The following is a 15,842-nucleotide window of genomic DNA, read 5'->3' on the forward strand; positions in this document are numbered from 1 at the left end:
ATTGACAGTTATCAAGATTTTATTATGCTTAAATGTGTACAGGTACGGTCCTACAGTACCCGGTCAAAAACAAAGGTTATATTAGAAAATACATGAGTATTGATTCGGAATAAAAGATTTAAACACATGAGATTGGGGCTAAGAATTATCCTTAGTCGGTTCCACAATTTATTTTGTCGTCTTTTCAAAAATTTCAAGGCATTTGGTTAAATTTTAATGCAATTTCCTGAGCATTCGAAATGGGAAAGTAGTAAACACAACACACGATAACAATGACGTTTGACGACGTAACGGCGCACCGAAGAGCAGTTTAGTTTGATTTAGATGGTGTCATAACACCTTAAGAGACTTTAAATGAAAACAGAAGAAAAAATATCAGAATAAAAATCCCCAGATCTTTAGTTTACAAATGAAATGGGACATTTCTTAGTTTAGTCGTTCTTGATCGAGTCCCCATGTAGTACAAAACATTCGGACAGACTACTATTGTAAGAACAAAAGACGTTGTCACTGTTGACCGTCAATATTACATATATGTCCATTATTTGAATGATGACGGGAATAGTGCCTGTAACATTCTAATAAATTTTCAGTTCAGGAAGATTACACCTATGTGCCAGATGGGTTCCTCACCTGTTTATGGAGACAAAATTATTAGCATCAAGAAAATTACTTAATTTAAGTGGGACTCATCCCGCTTCATTTTAGCTCAAAGATCAAACGTGACGCTGTCTTAGAGTTTTCCACGTTATCATCCATGCACCGTAAGGCGATACAATTCATAACATAAAATATCATAATTTGTTAATTTATGCATCTATCTATTTGAAATGCTATGTTTATTCAGAAAATATGCACGAAAGAGTAAAGAAAATTTTAAGGTGCAGTGATTATTATTCACGAGAGACAACTTGTCCACGATTTTTCTGGACAACCCATGTATTTACATTTGCTATGTTTTCTATAAAACAAACAGTGAAGTTGATTTGAATACGGTTTCAATTTATACTCACGCGAAGAAATATACACGGAAAAAAGTGCGCTAACATGATGTCACAATAAAGTTACAGAGACGTTCGAAAAATGCAACGAAATAGGGTATTAAGAGAAATGTAAATATAAAGAATGTTTATTAGTTGTGTGAATTATGGATGTGCAAATCACACAGACTTTGCACGTAGATATATTTTTCAATAAGCGCTAGCGTGCTTAATGAAATATGCCTTCGTGATTAGTCTTTGTGATTCACAGACCCAGAATTCACTCAAATATTAAAAACATAAGGACTTTCAAACACTAAAGGACTTTCAAATACGAAAAGTCCTTTGATATTCCATTCTTTTATGTCATTTCTTTCCTTGATTTTGATAAAAAACTCGTGAATGTATTTTTAATTTAACTTTAAACTGCTAAATACAAGGCCAATACAAGTAAAGTACTGTTTATATCATTCAAGCATCAATTTATTTTTTTACTGCTTTCAAAATTCAAATGTTTATACACAGGGAAAAGTGGCTCGCATGATTTTCATATGAAATTCGCACGAATATCATGTGAATTCTTCGCATGAAAAGGAGACGAAAAACAAGTCGCATGATATTCGCATAAAAATATCATGTGATTTTTACATGAAATTCGCATGAATATCATGCGAAAAAAAATTCGCACGAAATTCATATGAATATTTTTGCTACTTTCTTTACAGATTTTCATATGAATTTCGTGTGAATTTTATGTGATATTCATATCAAATCCATGTGATGTACACAGTTATATAGGACTTTCAATTCTTTTAATCCATTTGAGGAAAAGTATTAGGAAATTCTAATACTTAGATCTGTATATGAATTTCTACAACTAATCATCAAGGTTTCACTGTTACTGATATTCATAAAGATGCAATAAGTACAATCTCAAAATCTGATCCAGCAAATGACTTAATGAGCTTTATCTTAATCTTCATTTGAAACTGCTTAATTTAAACACATGCAGATTTTGAGGAAGCACCACTATGATTATCCAAGTTATTCTTTTGATGAACAAACAACTGGACACATTCTGTTTCTTAATCTTCTTTATTGAATGCTTCAATTTTTGACAATTCTCTGCTCAAGGGCCACCCATATGTCTGGAGATAATGTTTCATCTGCAAGAGAAAATAATTGTAATGACTACTTGGTACCGGTAAATGAAATACAGTCATGAATTTTACAACTGCATTTCCAAAGTCAATATTTCCATAGCATATTTATCAAGATAACATAAAATATGAACAAATGTAGATATAGCAAATTCATATCATCCCAGTATAAGGTTGAACTCATATTGCTTTCACTGTAAATGATCTTTAAAAAATTCAAAATCATACATCATAAATTATAATTCATTCAAAATCATACATCAATGTTTCTTAAGTATAAAATTATTGAAAAAAAAAAACAAGAGGCCCATTAGCCACAATGCTCACCCGAGCATTGTGGCTAGGAAAAAGGAGAAATTGGATTACAATACTATTGAAAAGTTTAAATCCAAAAGTTTGGGCCCCGCCCTACCCCAGGGGATCATGATTTGAACAAACTTGAATCTACACTACCTGGGAATGGTTCCATATAAATATGACCAATTATGGCTTTGCTGTTCTTAAGAAGAAGATTTTTAAAGAATTTTCCAATATATTTCTATATAAAACTCTGGTCGGCCATTGTGGCCCCACCCCACCCCCGGGGGTCATGATTTGAACAAACTTGAATCTACACTACCTGGGGATGCTTCCATATAAATATGACCAATTATTGCTTTGCTGTTCTTAAGAAGATTTTTAAAGAATTTTCCTATATATTTCTATATAAAACTTTGGTCAGCCATTGTGGCCCGCCCTATCCCCGGGGGTCATGATTTGAACAAACTTGAATCCCCTTCACCTAAGGATGCTTTGTGGCAAGTTTGGTTGAAATTGGCCCAGCAGTTCATGAGAAGAAGTTCGGAAATGTGATACAGACAGATAGACAGACGGACGCCAGACAAATGTGATCAGAAAAGCTTGCTGAGCCTTCGGCTCAGGTGAGCTAAAAATGAAAACATTTTCCTGCAAATGACTTTAAACTTTAAACAGTATAATCTTGTGTCAGGTCTCAAACAAACCTTGAGATAATATCGTCTCTTTTTCATTGACCTAGATCTGATGATGCAATTTGTATGTGTTGCAAGGGAATTTAAAGGCAAAATTTACCTACCATTGCATCTATGTTTCTTCTGAAGTCACGCCAGAAATCTATCAGGCTGTGATTAATGTGGTAGCTGGATTTCTTCTGAACAATTTGTGTCCATCAGCAAAAGCTCACTGTAAAGCAAAGAACAGAAATAAATCTAAAAATATTATTAAGACTGGTCATGATTTTAATTTATATCTCATTTTATTTTTCTTATTATGAAATCAAATAACACGATCAACTTTTTAAAGTAATATTAATAAGTTTGAATCTTTGTAATTATTTAAACGGTCATGAAAAAATAATTATGCATTAATTTTGCTTCCATTATCAAAGATTCTTAGGTTTATTTTGTTTTTGCACTGTATGTCCATCTTTTTGTCTACCAGTATTTGTCTGCAAAACTTTTAACCTTATCAATTTCTTATGAGTGGGTGGAGCTATGGCTTCATATTCCACAGGTATATTTCTTGTGACAAGAACTTTTTTGGGGTACTATAAAATTTGACCTCTTGACCTTGATATTAGGGTTTGATCCACTTTTACAACAACAACAAAAAAATCCCTAAACTTTGACCTAGGATATAATTTTGAACATCTAGTGCTATCAATCTGATACTTCACATTATTTTGTAATCATTGTGACAAGACCCTTCAAAGAGTTTTTTTTTTACCATTTGGTCTTGACCTAAGAGTTTGACCCACTTTTAAAAACTATAATCTAGGCCAGAACTTTTTCACAGTTAATACTACTAAATGTCTCATATTTCACAGGTTTATTCCATATGACTAAACCTAAATCCTTCAGATGTTAACAATTTTGACCTTTTCACCTTGACCTTTGAGTTTGCCTTGCATTTCAGAAACTTCAGTACTTGCTTTAAGCTGTCATATAGGCATATATAAAGGCGTAAACAACTAAACATAGGATAATATAATATATGTATGCATTAAGTTTATTTGCTGAGTACCTAGGATCAGAAAAGATGACTGTCAAAGAATTACTGCATTTTTGATATCTCTACCATAACATCAGAACCTATCTATTACCAAGGGGCAACATAGTGTACAATTTTGGAAATGCAAAGTTTTACCATGCAAAATTTGGTTGATAATGGTTCAGTCGGTATTGGACAATTGATGACACACAACAACTGATGGATAGAGAAGCAATAGGTGTAAAAACAAATAACAATAAATTGACACATGCATGCCTCAAGTGTCCTCATGGATTTCAATCCTTACCAATGCAAGGGTCACCTTGAAGTTGATCTTCACTGGCATGTCTGAATCGGATGGTGATAACCAGAATGCCGAGAAGTCAGGTATACCCCATCAGTCAAACCTTTATTGGCACTTGCTCCACATTCTTCTGTTGTGTCAGTAGCTGAAATGTATCATATTGAGAATCTCACAAATTTAATAACTTTTTATAAGCTGGTATTTTTACAATTGTTATTTTTTTTAAGTAAAATGTGTTTAAAGTTTGGATCAACAATGAAAATGAAAAAAATAATTATGACAGACAAATTTTGACTGCAAAAAGGGCTAATTAACTTAAGCTTCTGGCTTAGGTGAGAAAAATTAAATGAAATATTTCCAGCGTAGTCAAAATTGTCAAAATTTTAAACAAAAGGTCCAGGGGCCACATCGCTAACCTGAGCACATCGGCTAGGAAAATGTATAAATCAGATCAGAATTGAAAGTTTACTGAAAGGGTGTGGTGGTGGTTTGGCGAGGGAATTTGACTCCCCATCATTTCCCACCCTACCACAAAGGGTACTCATGATTTGAACAAATTTACATCTTCAATACATGAGGATGCTTGTAAACATGTCAATATGACTAAATATAGCTTTTCTGTTATTGAGCCTTTGGCTCAGGTGAGCTAAAAAAAAGTGTCCAAAAAATAATAAAATACTTGCATGTACTTTTGACAAATCAGGATGATTTAGGAGTTAGGACTATTCTGGTACTTGAATTCTGATCCTTGTGATGACAAGTAACTGTGCCTACAGAGAAACTCAAAAATGTCAGATAATGTAGGATCAATAACAATGAGTTCATTATCCCTTTGTCACTTTATTTAAAACATGTATTTTACAAATTAACGAAGATTATATTTACATTTAAAAAATGCAAGATAAGCAAAAATAAGCTGAATGGTTAAGGTTTTGCTACATGTATACATGTATAATAAAAAAATTGTTATACATGTTTAATAACAAAATTGTTATACATGTAATAACAATATCCTTTTTATAAAACAATGAATACTATTAACCAACTTTTATTCGTGTGTGAGAAACTTTCCCGAACTTCGCGAGAGCCTTGTCATCGTGAATATTTCTCCCCACGAACCTGTCCTAAAAGTATATTTGTCCACGAAAAACAGATGCATAAAGGCTTGATTGCGAAAATTAGAGGTCGCGAACTAGTTTATCCCTGGTATATCGTGAAATAAAGTTGCCGCGAATAAAAGTTGGTTTACAGCACCTCAGGCTCTGCAACAAATTTTAAATTTCTCTCTTAGATTTTTTTTTACCTGTGTACATGTATCATATTTATAATCTTGGAGAAGCTATAAGTGTGGTATAATGGAGTGCCCTGCAAATACCTGCAAGTACAGAAAACAACATTTAATAAATATTTTTGAAACTGATAAATATTTTGTAAATATACATGTATGTACAGTACAACTCATTTTTGGGAAGTGACTATATAGGAATTTCAGTCTTGCATTCTAGATGTAAATATAAGCCTCTGAATTTATATATCTGCAAATATTTTGGAATTCACACAGGTCCTTGTGGACAGAGTAGTTGGGTATTTTTTTGTTGAGGGGTTGAAAGATTTTTCAAGGGGGGTGGGGGTGTTTAGGTTCCACGTTCGTTCGTCCTAAAAATTGTTCGCCCGATTTCCCGTTCGCCCGATTTTTCAATCGCCCAGACTCTTCTTGCCCTAAATCTTGTTCGCACAGGGTCTAATTTAATGTAGATATTGGGCAAAAAATATTTCGGATGTACTTTAAAAACCATGCTCTACCCGGTATCCTATTGAGTTATTTAACTACATGTATGTGTAAAATATCTTTTCCTCTTCATACCCTGCAGTAACGGGGTCATTCGCCCGATCTACCCGTTCCCAGGAGTCTGTTCGCGCAGAGTCCGTTCATCCGAAATATGGTTTGTTCCAGACTTTCCTTTTGACTGATTGTGATCTCATTCCTTAAAACAATGGTAAATATGTATGTTTTGTTAATTGTTTCTCATATTTTGTGTTTATAATGCACATATTTATTGATAATTCAACTTGCAACGAAATCTTTCAGAGTAAATTAGGATTTCGTTCTCATTTCAGGTTCTACGTAACGCAGCCAGGTGAATCGAATGGTCTTTTTATGCTTATTGACATCTATTTAAAGGTTTACTAAATTTTGAGTACGTTATTTAAAGTTATTTTTATTTTAACTATTACTGTCATTACAAGTCTCTACACATGTGTCAGAACAAACTACACAGTCTGCGTTTTGTTCCGAGACATATGTATTCTCTTTAGAGAAGCGGACAGGCTATCGCCTACATCGAAGTGGATGTAGGCGATAGCCTGTCCGCTTCTTTAAAGAGAATAACAATGGAGAGGGCTCATATAGGCTATGCCTGCTGCCCAATCCAATTATGTATTTTACATAATAAAATATGTTCAAATCAAATCAAATCAAAGAGAATAACACATAACTCATTAAACTATTGTATTTGATTTATTCACAATTGAGGTACTATCTAATTATTTTATTCAGATTTAAAAAAAAATCAATCTTTTCAGTATTGTACTTTTGTAAGTAATTTATTGAAAATTCACAATGACATGTTTATTGCCATCCAATACGAATATCACAATTAAAATGAAACATTTTATCTCATTTGATTCAATAGCAGCCTGATATCAGGATATATAGAGTAGGTCAGTAAGACACTGTTTGTGTTGAAGTCTATTATGCAGTTATGAATGTGTTTAACACATGGTCTTTTGTTTTGCTCTAAACATACCATTTAACATACTCAGTAATACAGGTTGCCAAAACATTGACTTTTCAAGTGATATAATTGAATTCATTGTATTTGTATTTGTATATTCATTGTATGTCTTCCTAATTTAGGAATTGGTCCCTTTGACCTAAACAATTGGAATATAAGTATGGGTAGTAGTATTTTATAATAATCAAAATCTCTTTGTAGGAAAGCTTGTCAGGACACAAGACTGAAAAAGACGTACTGAAAAACTGCCTGTAAACACAGATATCATTAAAGTCAATGGATTACCCAGGAGTATCCAAGCAATATAATATCAGAGACTGGCAATTTTTATCACTCAATGTGGCAGAAAAACCTAAATAAACATTGAAATGTTCAATTTCTTTGTTAATTGCTTTTTTCTCATGTATATGAATATCACATGATATTTATGCGAATTTATGCGAATTTCGTACGATTTTTACATGAAAAACTGATAATTTGGAATTCGCATGAATATCATGTGAAATTTCAGTCACATGAAAATCGCATGAATTTCGCATAAATATCGTATGAGGACCTTCGCATGAATTTCGCATGTGTGATTTTTCGCACGATTTTTGTATGATTTTCGCATGAATTTCATGCGAAAAGCAAATCGCATGAAAATCATGCGAGCCACTTTTCCCTGTGTAGAAATCTTGATTAGACTTTTAAACAAATGAAAGGCCCGGTATTGGCTTATATTTACCAATCCAAAATTCCTGTTTCGGTTCACCAAAACCATTTTTGTTAGGCTAGTTTTGATTGCCTTAAAAGGGTGTATGTACATTTATTAGGCTAGTTTGGTTTGCCTCGGAAAGATGTATGTACATTTATTAGGCTAGTTTGGATTGCCTCGGAAAGATGTTTGTACATTTATTAGGCTAGTTTGGATTGCCTCGGAAAGATGTATGTGCATTTATAAGGCTAGTTTGGATTGCCTTGGAAAGATGTATGTACATTTATTAGGCTAGTTTGGATTACCTATGAAAGATGTATGTACATTCATTAGGCTAGTTTGGAATGCCTTGGAAGGATGTATTTACATTTATTAGGCTAGTCTGGATTGCCTTTGAAAGATGTATGTGAATTTATTAGGCTAGTTTGGATTGCCTTGGAAAGAGGTATGTTCATTTATTAGGCTAGTTTGGATTGCCTTGGAAAGATGTATCTACATTCATTAGGCTAGTTTGGATTGCCTTGGAAAGATGTATTTACATTTATTAGGCTAATCTGGATTGCATTTGAAAGATGTATGTACATTTATTAGGCTAGTTTGGATTGCCTTGGAAGGATGTATTTATCACCAGCTTGCGAACTCAAAACCCCTGGTTTGCGACGATGTATTCAAGGTTACCATCAACAGACACTAGCTAGATTGTCATTTTTTTTCTTTCTCTGATTAAAACAAGCATTTGCTTTTATCTTTGGGTACGAATGGTTCTTTTCGGACACAATAATTGATTTTCATATTATAATTCTGTGCTTATCTTTTCTATCAAATGTATCTATCTTTGTATATTCAATTAAAATATAATTTTAGATTTCAAGTAATTTCTATTCAGATGTAAGTATGTCTGAATACTTTACATTTTGTTCGCTTTACGTTCGAAAATTTTTCACTCATATTGAGACACCACCACTTTTCAATGGAGCTAGCTACATGTAGGTCTATACATTTTTACCCATACACAGCACTCAGAACCATTGAGCAGTAAGGGGTCGTTTTTTGCCATCACCTACAGCGAAATGGGATTTCGGTTTATAATGACTTCATCAAAAGAGTTCATCTCAAAATGCATCCCGCAGGAACTTGCGACGCAAGGAGTCAATGACTTACTTTGAATCTCTAGAGCTAAGTATTTTAACAACTGCACCACGCGAGTGACACTTAGTCTTTTGTGATTTTGATTTGACTCAAATGTAATTTGAAGTAAATGTAATTGTCTCAATAATTTTCGAACAACCCTCATATACCAGTCCGATAAAAACTAGCCTTTGTTTACAAGTTGTATACAATTAATACATCACTTTTGTCAGCTGCACAGTCTCTAACTTTTTTGTTTGTCCTTATTTTTGTTAGACCTTAATTAAATCTTCATGATAAAGGCCAAAACTATATTTTTTCATTAAATTCTACTCACAACAAATGTGTAAATCTGTTGGTAAATATCAAAGCATTTCAATAATGCCTCGAACAGCTGAAAAACACCTCGATCGGCGCTGTCGTACTTTAAGGTAAACTGTCGCCCGTGTCTCTGTGTTAACATCACAAATATGCCCTTAGTTACTGAATTGAGATTGAATGTTCTCGATCAAATTTAATAATTGACTAGACTAACTGGCTCTGACAATATTATCTAAATCCATCAGATCCATCCCTTTCAGGCGACCGAAATTCCTTCAACTTTTGATCATCAATTCTCCGACGTGTTTCTTGTGTCTTTTCAGCATTAATGATCAATTTTCAGAAACAAAAATATTCCCAGACAAGAATATGTTCACAATTACGTATCAAAAGTAGCCCTTGACAAAATATTCCCTTTGAAATAGAATTCACAGTCTGACGAATTCGAAGCGTAACCGCCTTTCAAGGCGATTTACACCTTGTATACTTTTGACAGAAATCTAAGGAGAACTGTTAGTGCAATATTTATATCTAAATATATTTAAATTAATATTTAATTGTCAATCTCAAATGAATATATAAATAATAAATAACAAGTTTATAAACTTCAATGGGAATTGAAGTGGGGCGGTACGTGATCAAATCTTCTGAGAAGACCTTCGACCCTCACAAGATTTGATCAAGTGACCGACCCACTTCAATTCCCATTGAAGTTTATAAACTTGTTATTTATTTCTTAATTGAGGAATATGGAAGCTTCTTTACATCAACAAATAATGCGGTGTAAGGGCACGTCTGGCATTTCTGTTGACGCTTAGTACTCTAAGATTATGACGTCGCATCTGTATTTTCTTTCTTTCTTTCTGCTATGAAAAAGTACTGTTTTTATCAATGTATACATTTGAGCCATGTATTTAAATTATCTATCATTTGATATCTGAAATCCCAGACTTTTAAAAAAGGATATTGAGATAACAACGAACAGTATCCAATCTCAAAGTCCATAAAACGATACAAAACAAGGGCAGAGCAAAAAGATTTCTGGAACGAAATAAATCCTTCTTAATACACTGATGCTGCACTATTTTGTAATTAACCCTGGTACTTTTGATATCAAAGACGCTCAGCATTAGCCAAATACTTCTTTTTTTAAGTTTGTAACCTCCATATACCTCTGCTATGCTTGTACAAAAAGATATTTTTAATCTTAATAGCTTATATTGTAATTTCTTTTTCGAATGAGGCAATGAAAAATTGATTAATGTCATTCATATGTGGAATTTTGGATCATAACATATGGATTAAGAAAAAAATGAATAAATTCATTTGCTTGAGAAAATTAATTTTTATTCATGTAGTAACAGACCTACAAATACATCAAAGCTTGATTTCCATAAGCATTTGTACATGTATCCATGTTAGATATCCTCCGGTCTATCCAACCCAGCTGGCCACTTCCACGTAATGGAGCTGCCCGTCTCTATCCATGTAAATTTATATAATAGGTTAAGTGAATTCTGATTGGTTATAAACCATAAAAATGATACAGGTTGTAAGTGAATTCTGATTGGATATAAACATGATAAATAATGATATAGGTTGTAAAGTGCATTCTGATTGGCAATAAGTGATAAAATATTATATAGGTTGTAAAGTGCAAAAAGTCTGATTGGCTATAAATATATAATGAAATAATGTTGAAAGTGCATTCTGATTGGCAATAAGTGATAAAAATGATAAGTTGAAAAGTGCAAAAGTGGTGAATAACGATATAAGTAAAAAGTGCATTTTGATTGGCTATAAGTGATAAATAATGATATAATAATGTTGTGAAGATGCATTCTGATTAGATAATAATAAGTGTTGATATAAGTTGTAAAAGTGCATTCTGATTGGCAATACGTGAATGATATATGTAGTAAAGTGCATTTTGATTGGCAATAAGTGAAATATATAAGTTGTAATGTGCATTTTGATTGGCAATAAGTGAATAATATAAGCAGTAAAGTGTATTTTTATTGGCAGTAAATGAATAATATAAGTAGTAACGTTCATTCTTATTGGTAATAAATGATTGATATATGTAGTAAAGTGCATTTTGATTGGCCATACGTGATAAATGATAATATAAAATTAAATAAAAAAGTAACTTATGATACTTTGTTCATTAAATAGTATCCCAATAACTGAAAACATAGCATGTGTATATTATATATTCTTACTCCAAAGATTTCACAGCTCTCACTTCTTCTGGAAGTTGGTCCTCATTTACTGTAAAATATTCTTATAGGTGAAATACAAGTAAACATTAAATGAGTTTGTTTCCAAATTTAACACCTTGTTGCTATTTAAGGATAAATATATGTAACACAGAAAGACATTTTTATTTTAGAAATCTTCAATATTTCTCATAGATTTACATTTCTATTGGTAAACCGAATAATGATTTGCAAGTATAGTGGAATTTTTTTGAAATTCTGTGACTAAATTAAAAAAAAAAATGTGTAGAATTTTGTTTTGAATTATATAAAAAATCAGCAAAGTCTTTTTATCTAATCAACAAGGAAAACGTACGATTTCTTTATATTTCTAGGATTTAATTTTTATGTCATTTCAAATGAAAATCTGTGCAAAAATATAAATTTTTGCATCAAATTTTTGTTTATGTTAAGTACCCTTGGATTGTCTCTATCCTTATCGTTGGTATACAAGCAAAAACGAAATCAATTTGTTTCCAGGTTTTAAAGAGTTGTATTATTTGATCTGATTCTAAGACGGAATTAAAAAGTCAAAGTTGAAAAACTGGAGATTGATTAATATCCACAGCCTAGTTTTAATACGGGAAAGAAATGGGGAGGATCTAACTTATATCAAATGTGTGTTGAACACAAATGTGTGCATTTCAAAATTTCTAGGAAAGAAATTATGAGAAATATTATTTTTTTCAATGTTTTTTTTAATATTTTTTTTATAACATAGCTTTTCAATTTTGAAATTTGACTTTTGTATAGGATTATATACACACTGTGTTAAGTACAGTAATAATCTGCTTGTTAATAGAATTTTATCATCTGAATAGTTAACATTTTGACAGGAAAACACATTGTGTTGAAATAAAATGTCAAATTTAAAATTGGAAAGAAGAAATTTTGCTGATTTTTGATAAATGAAGGGAAGAAAGATAGAGTTCAAGAGAGGACATAGATGCTTTCAGATGACATTTACCCGGTGAAATCCCGATCGCAGATTTCTTTCTAAAACTATACTTTCTAGAGCCACCATTACCCCAAGCCGTGGAGAAGGAGATACACAACTGCATGTAGATCTGAGGAAATAAACATACAAATATAGATCTAAAGATATAAACATACACATATAGATGTAAAGATATAAACATACACATAAAGATCTAAAGATATAAACATACACATATAGATCTAAACATATTAACATACACATATAGATCTAAAGATATAAACATACACATATAGGTCTAAAGATATAAACATACACATATAGATCTAAAGATATAAACATACACATATATATCTAAACATATAAACACACACATATAGATCTAAAGATATACACATACACAAAGAGATCTTAAGATATAAACATACACATATATAAATATAAAGATATAAACATACACATATAGATCTAAAGATAAAAACATACACATATAGATCTAAAGATCTAAACATACACATATAAACCTAAAGATATAAATATACACATGTAGATCTAAGAATGTAGACATACACATATATATCTAAAGATATGGACAAACACAAATAGATCTAAAGATATGAACAAATACATAAAGATCTAAAGATGTAAACATACGCAGCTAGGTTAAGTCTTTCCAAAGGTTGGTTCAGAGCTTCAGGAAATCGATTATAAAGTCACGATGAAATTACAAAATAATTTCAGCGAATAAATAATTTTCTTTTTCATACTGTCTTAACTATTTGATTTCTTATCATTAGTGTACACATTAATTTACACGTAACCTATTTTGTCATGGTTACACTATTTGAATATAAGTTTAAAAACAACTTGATCTCGCTGTACTGACATAGATGACGTCATAGGCTAGTTCGACACACAGTTTCTTTGTACTTGAGACGCACATAAAGCTATTTTTGCAACTTAAAAATATGAAAAATAAGTCTATATAAGCATGATTTGACTAAAACTGAGTCTTTAATGCTTTTGTCAATATTTTACAGTCGTATTAAATTGATAACGAATAGGTCTCTTATAAAGCTGCAGTCATGCACGTAAAACAATCACATGCACAACCCCTCGTAAACCTCAAAAGTTTAACGATATCCGCTTAACTATATTTATTCACATGAAGCTATTGTCCATACTATCTGAAAAGTGCTGAGAGCAAGTTGTGCGCCGTTGGATTTTCCGTAATCTTGCATTTTTTTACGCGTATAGTGTTAAAGCACGAAGTTTATCAACAATTTATCAAAATATGGCTAAATTTTACATATTTTATATATTTCCCAGGCATCGGGAAGTTGATCCCAGTACTTTTTGGGATTTCATAGTGAAATATTTCCCGTATATCGTTAAACTTTTACGATTTTGTATCCGTATATATTTTTTTCTAATTTTGACCATATCACGTGAGAAACAGCTGATGATTCTAAAACTGCTATTCATTCATAGGATACACGTAGAGAAATAGACAAAAATTAAACGAAAAAGTGAATCAAAGGTAATACTTACAATCAAGTAAAGGCAGAGATATCGCATCATGTCGTTCAGCTTTAGAACAGTTGATGAGGAGCGTCCCTCCTGATACCTAATTATATATCCCATAGCCCTAAAACATGAATATTATACAATATCACGATGTTTTCAACATTTCCAATCAGAATTTCTGAAATTAGCATCAAATGTTTAAAAAATGGATTGCACGTTTTGCCAATAAGTGATCTTATGTTACCATTGTAAACCATGTGTTTCTGCGTTTCTGTTTAAAAAATCTTACAAAGAGCAATCGAAAAATCTGATGTTCTTCCAATAATCATGATTCAATTCAAATAAAAATATCAATGTTACATACCTTGCATTCTTTCCATGTATCTATAGGATAATTGGAGTTTAATTTTGTATGCCGAAATTAAATTTTATCTCATTTCAATTTTATGATTTTAAATTGTCCGTTTTAGTCATAAGTTCTTTGTAAAATAAAAAGTTGTGGTCAGAAATAAATGTTGCTTTTAGTCGAAAGTTCTTTGTAAATCGTGCATCTGGACTTTATTCCTCTCTGACATATTGTCTTGCTTTTCTTCTAAGAAAAAAATCAAGAATTCTCTTAATACAATAGGTTTGATAGAAATGTAAATGGTTTTAAAAATAGTCATTGACTATAAAAAATTTATTTGTTCAAAACACTTCATCTGATCTTGCTTTTCTGGGAACAAATGATAATTTAAAATTTAGGACTGTAGTTGTATTCCTGTTATGACATTTTTTAATTGGTTTCCCATTCGAAGTTTTTGAGATACTGCACTGTCACTGTCAGTACAACTACAAGCAAGAGGGTTGACGGTGAAGAAAGATTTAGGGGAAAAGAAAAGATCAGCGAAATATAAAGCAAAATCTCTCTCTCTCTCTCTCTCTCTCTCTCTCTCTCTCTCTCTCTCTCTCTCTCTCTCTTTCTCTCTCTCTCATTGATTTATATTATATTTATACTTAAATCATAAAATCAAGGAGTAGTACTTTTTTCTTGAAACTTTTTTTAAGGGCAGACGAGACGTTCGATCCTTAATAATATGTAAAAATCTCCAAGAGTTTTTAATTGAAGTATTGCTCCATAAAGATGTTTACTCACAAAAAATTGAGGTACCTTTCTAGGCATTTATGCAAGATACCAGAGGTAGTTTTTCTTATGTTATCCTTTTGGGAAGAAAAATATTTTTTGAATTTAAAACGTTTAAGTGTTTGGATAATTTTAAATAGTTTAAACTGGTTTAGAAACCAGAATGTTATTAAAATTTTAAATATTTTTATACATTACGAAGATATACAATACAGATTTTGAGGAACGTCTCGTCTGACCTTAAATTCATGCAAGAAATCAATTTATCTCATATGGGTTGGTGATACAGGCCGTTGGATAAACTTATGCTTTATCAACGGGTAGATGCTTTATCAATAGCACTTCCGGTTTTGACACGATCCTATCGCTTCAAGATTGTATTTGAAACTTTTATTTGTGATGGTTATTATTGCCCTAAATAATGAATGATAAAGAGCGATAATATCTTTAAAACCAGAAAAAGACTGGTATATGTCAAAGAAGTGTCTTAATTATTTTATCAAGGAACCTGTGTTGCCTATTTGTAGACAGATCTATATATCTTATCTCCCCCCCATTAAATCGTTTTCGGAGAAAGTAAAGCCTAGCAATTAAGTTGTTGTTAT

At 31.8% G+C, this 15,842-nt stretch overlaps 3 long non-coding RNA genes across 4 annotated transcripts; 1 reads left to right on the plus strand and 2 right to left on the minus strand.

The window, feature by feature from the left end:
* Positions 1 to 1,614: 1,614 nt before the first annotated feature.
* LOC134274632 (uncharacterized) lies at positions 1,615 to 6,169 on the minus strand. 2 transcript variants are annotated; one of them, XR_009993657.1, is made up of 5 exons: positions 5,755 to 6,167; positions 5,141 to 5,221; positions 4,455 to 4,596; positions 3,234 to 3,340; positions 1,615 to 2,146 (listed from the first exon to the last, which is right to left on the minus strand). It is a non-coding gene; the product is annotated as an uncharacterized LOC134274632 (long non-coding RNA). The 2 variants fall into 2 exon arrangements; XR_009993656.1 differs by having other exon boundaries at positions 4,455 to 5,221; positions 5,755 to 6,169.
* Positions 6,170 to 6,390: 221 nt separating this feature from the next.
* On the plus strand, positions 6,391 to 7,671 carry LOC134274630 (uncharacterized). Its single transcript, XR_009993654.1, has 3 exons — positions 6,391 to 6,448; positions 6,570 to 6,649; positions 7,448 to 7,671. It is a non-coding gene; the product is annotated as an uncharacterized LOC134274630 (long non-coding RNA).
* A 3,942-nt stretch (positions 7,672 to 11,613) lies between these two features.
* LOC134274631 (uncharacterized) lies at positions 11,614 to 14,179 on the minus strand. The gene is made up of 3 exons (XR_009993655.1): positions 14,139 to 14,179; positions 12,618 to 12,717; positions 11,614 to 11,663 (listed from the first exon to the last, which is right to left on the minus strand). It is a non-coding gene; the product is annotated as an uncharacterized LOC134274631 (long non-coding RNA).
* Between the last annotated feature and the right edge of the window lie 1,663 nt (positions 14,180 to 15,842).

The sequence above is a fragment of the Saccostrea cucullata genome, unplaced genomic scaffold (genome assembly GCF_032062105.1).
Source record: "Saccostrea cucullata isolate Sc308-1 unplaced genomic scaffold, CSIRO_AGI_Scuc_v1 ctg13139, whole genome shotgun sequence".
NCBI lineage: Eukaryota > Metazoa > Mollusca > Bivalvia > Ostreida > Ostreidae > Saccostrea > Saccostrea cuccullata.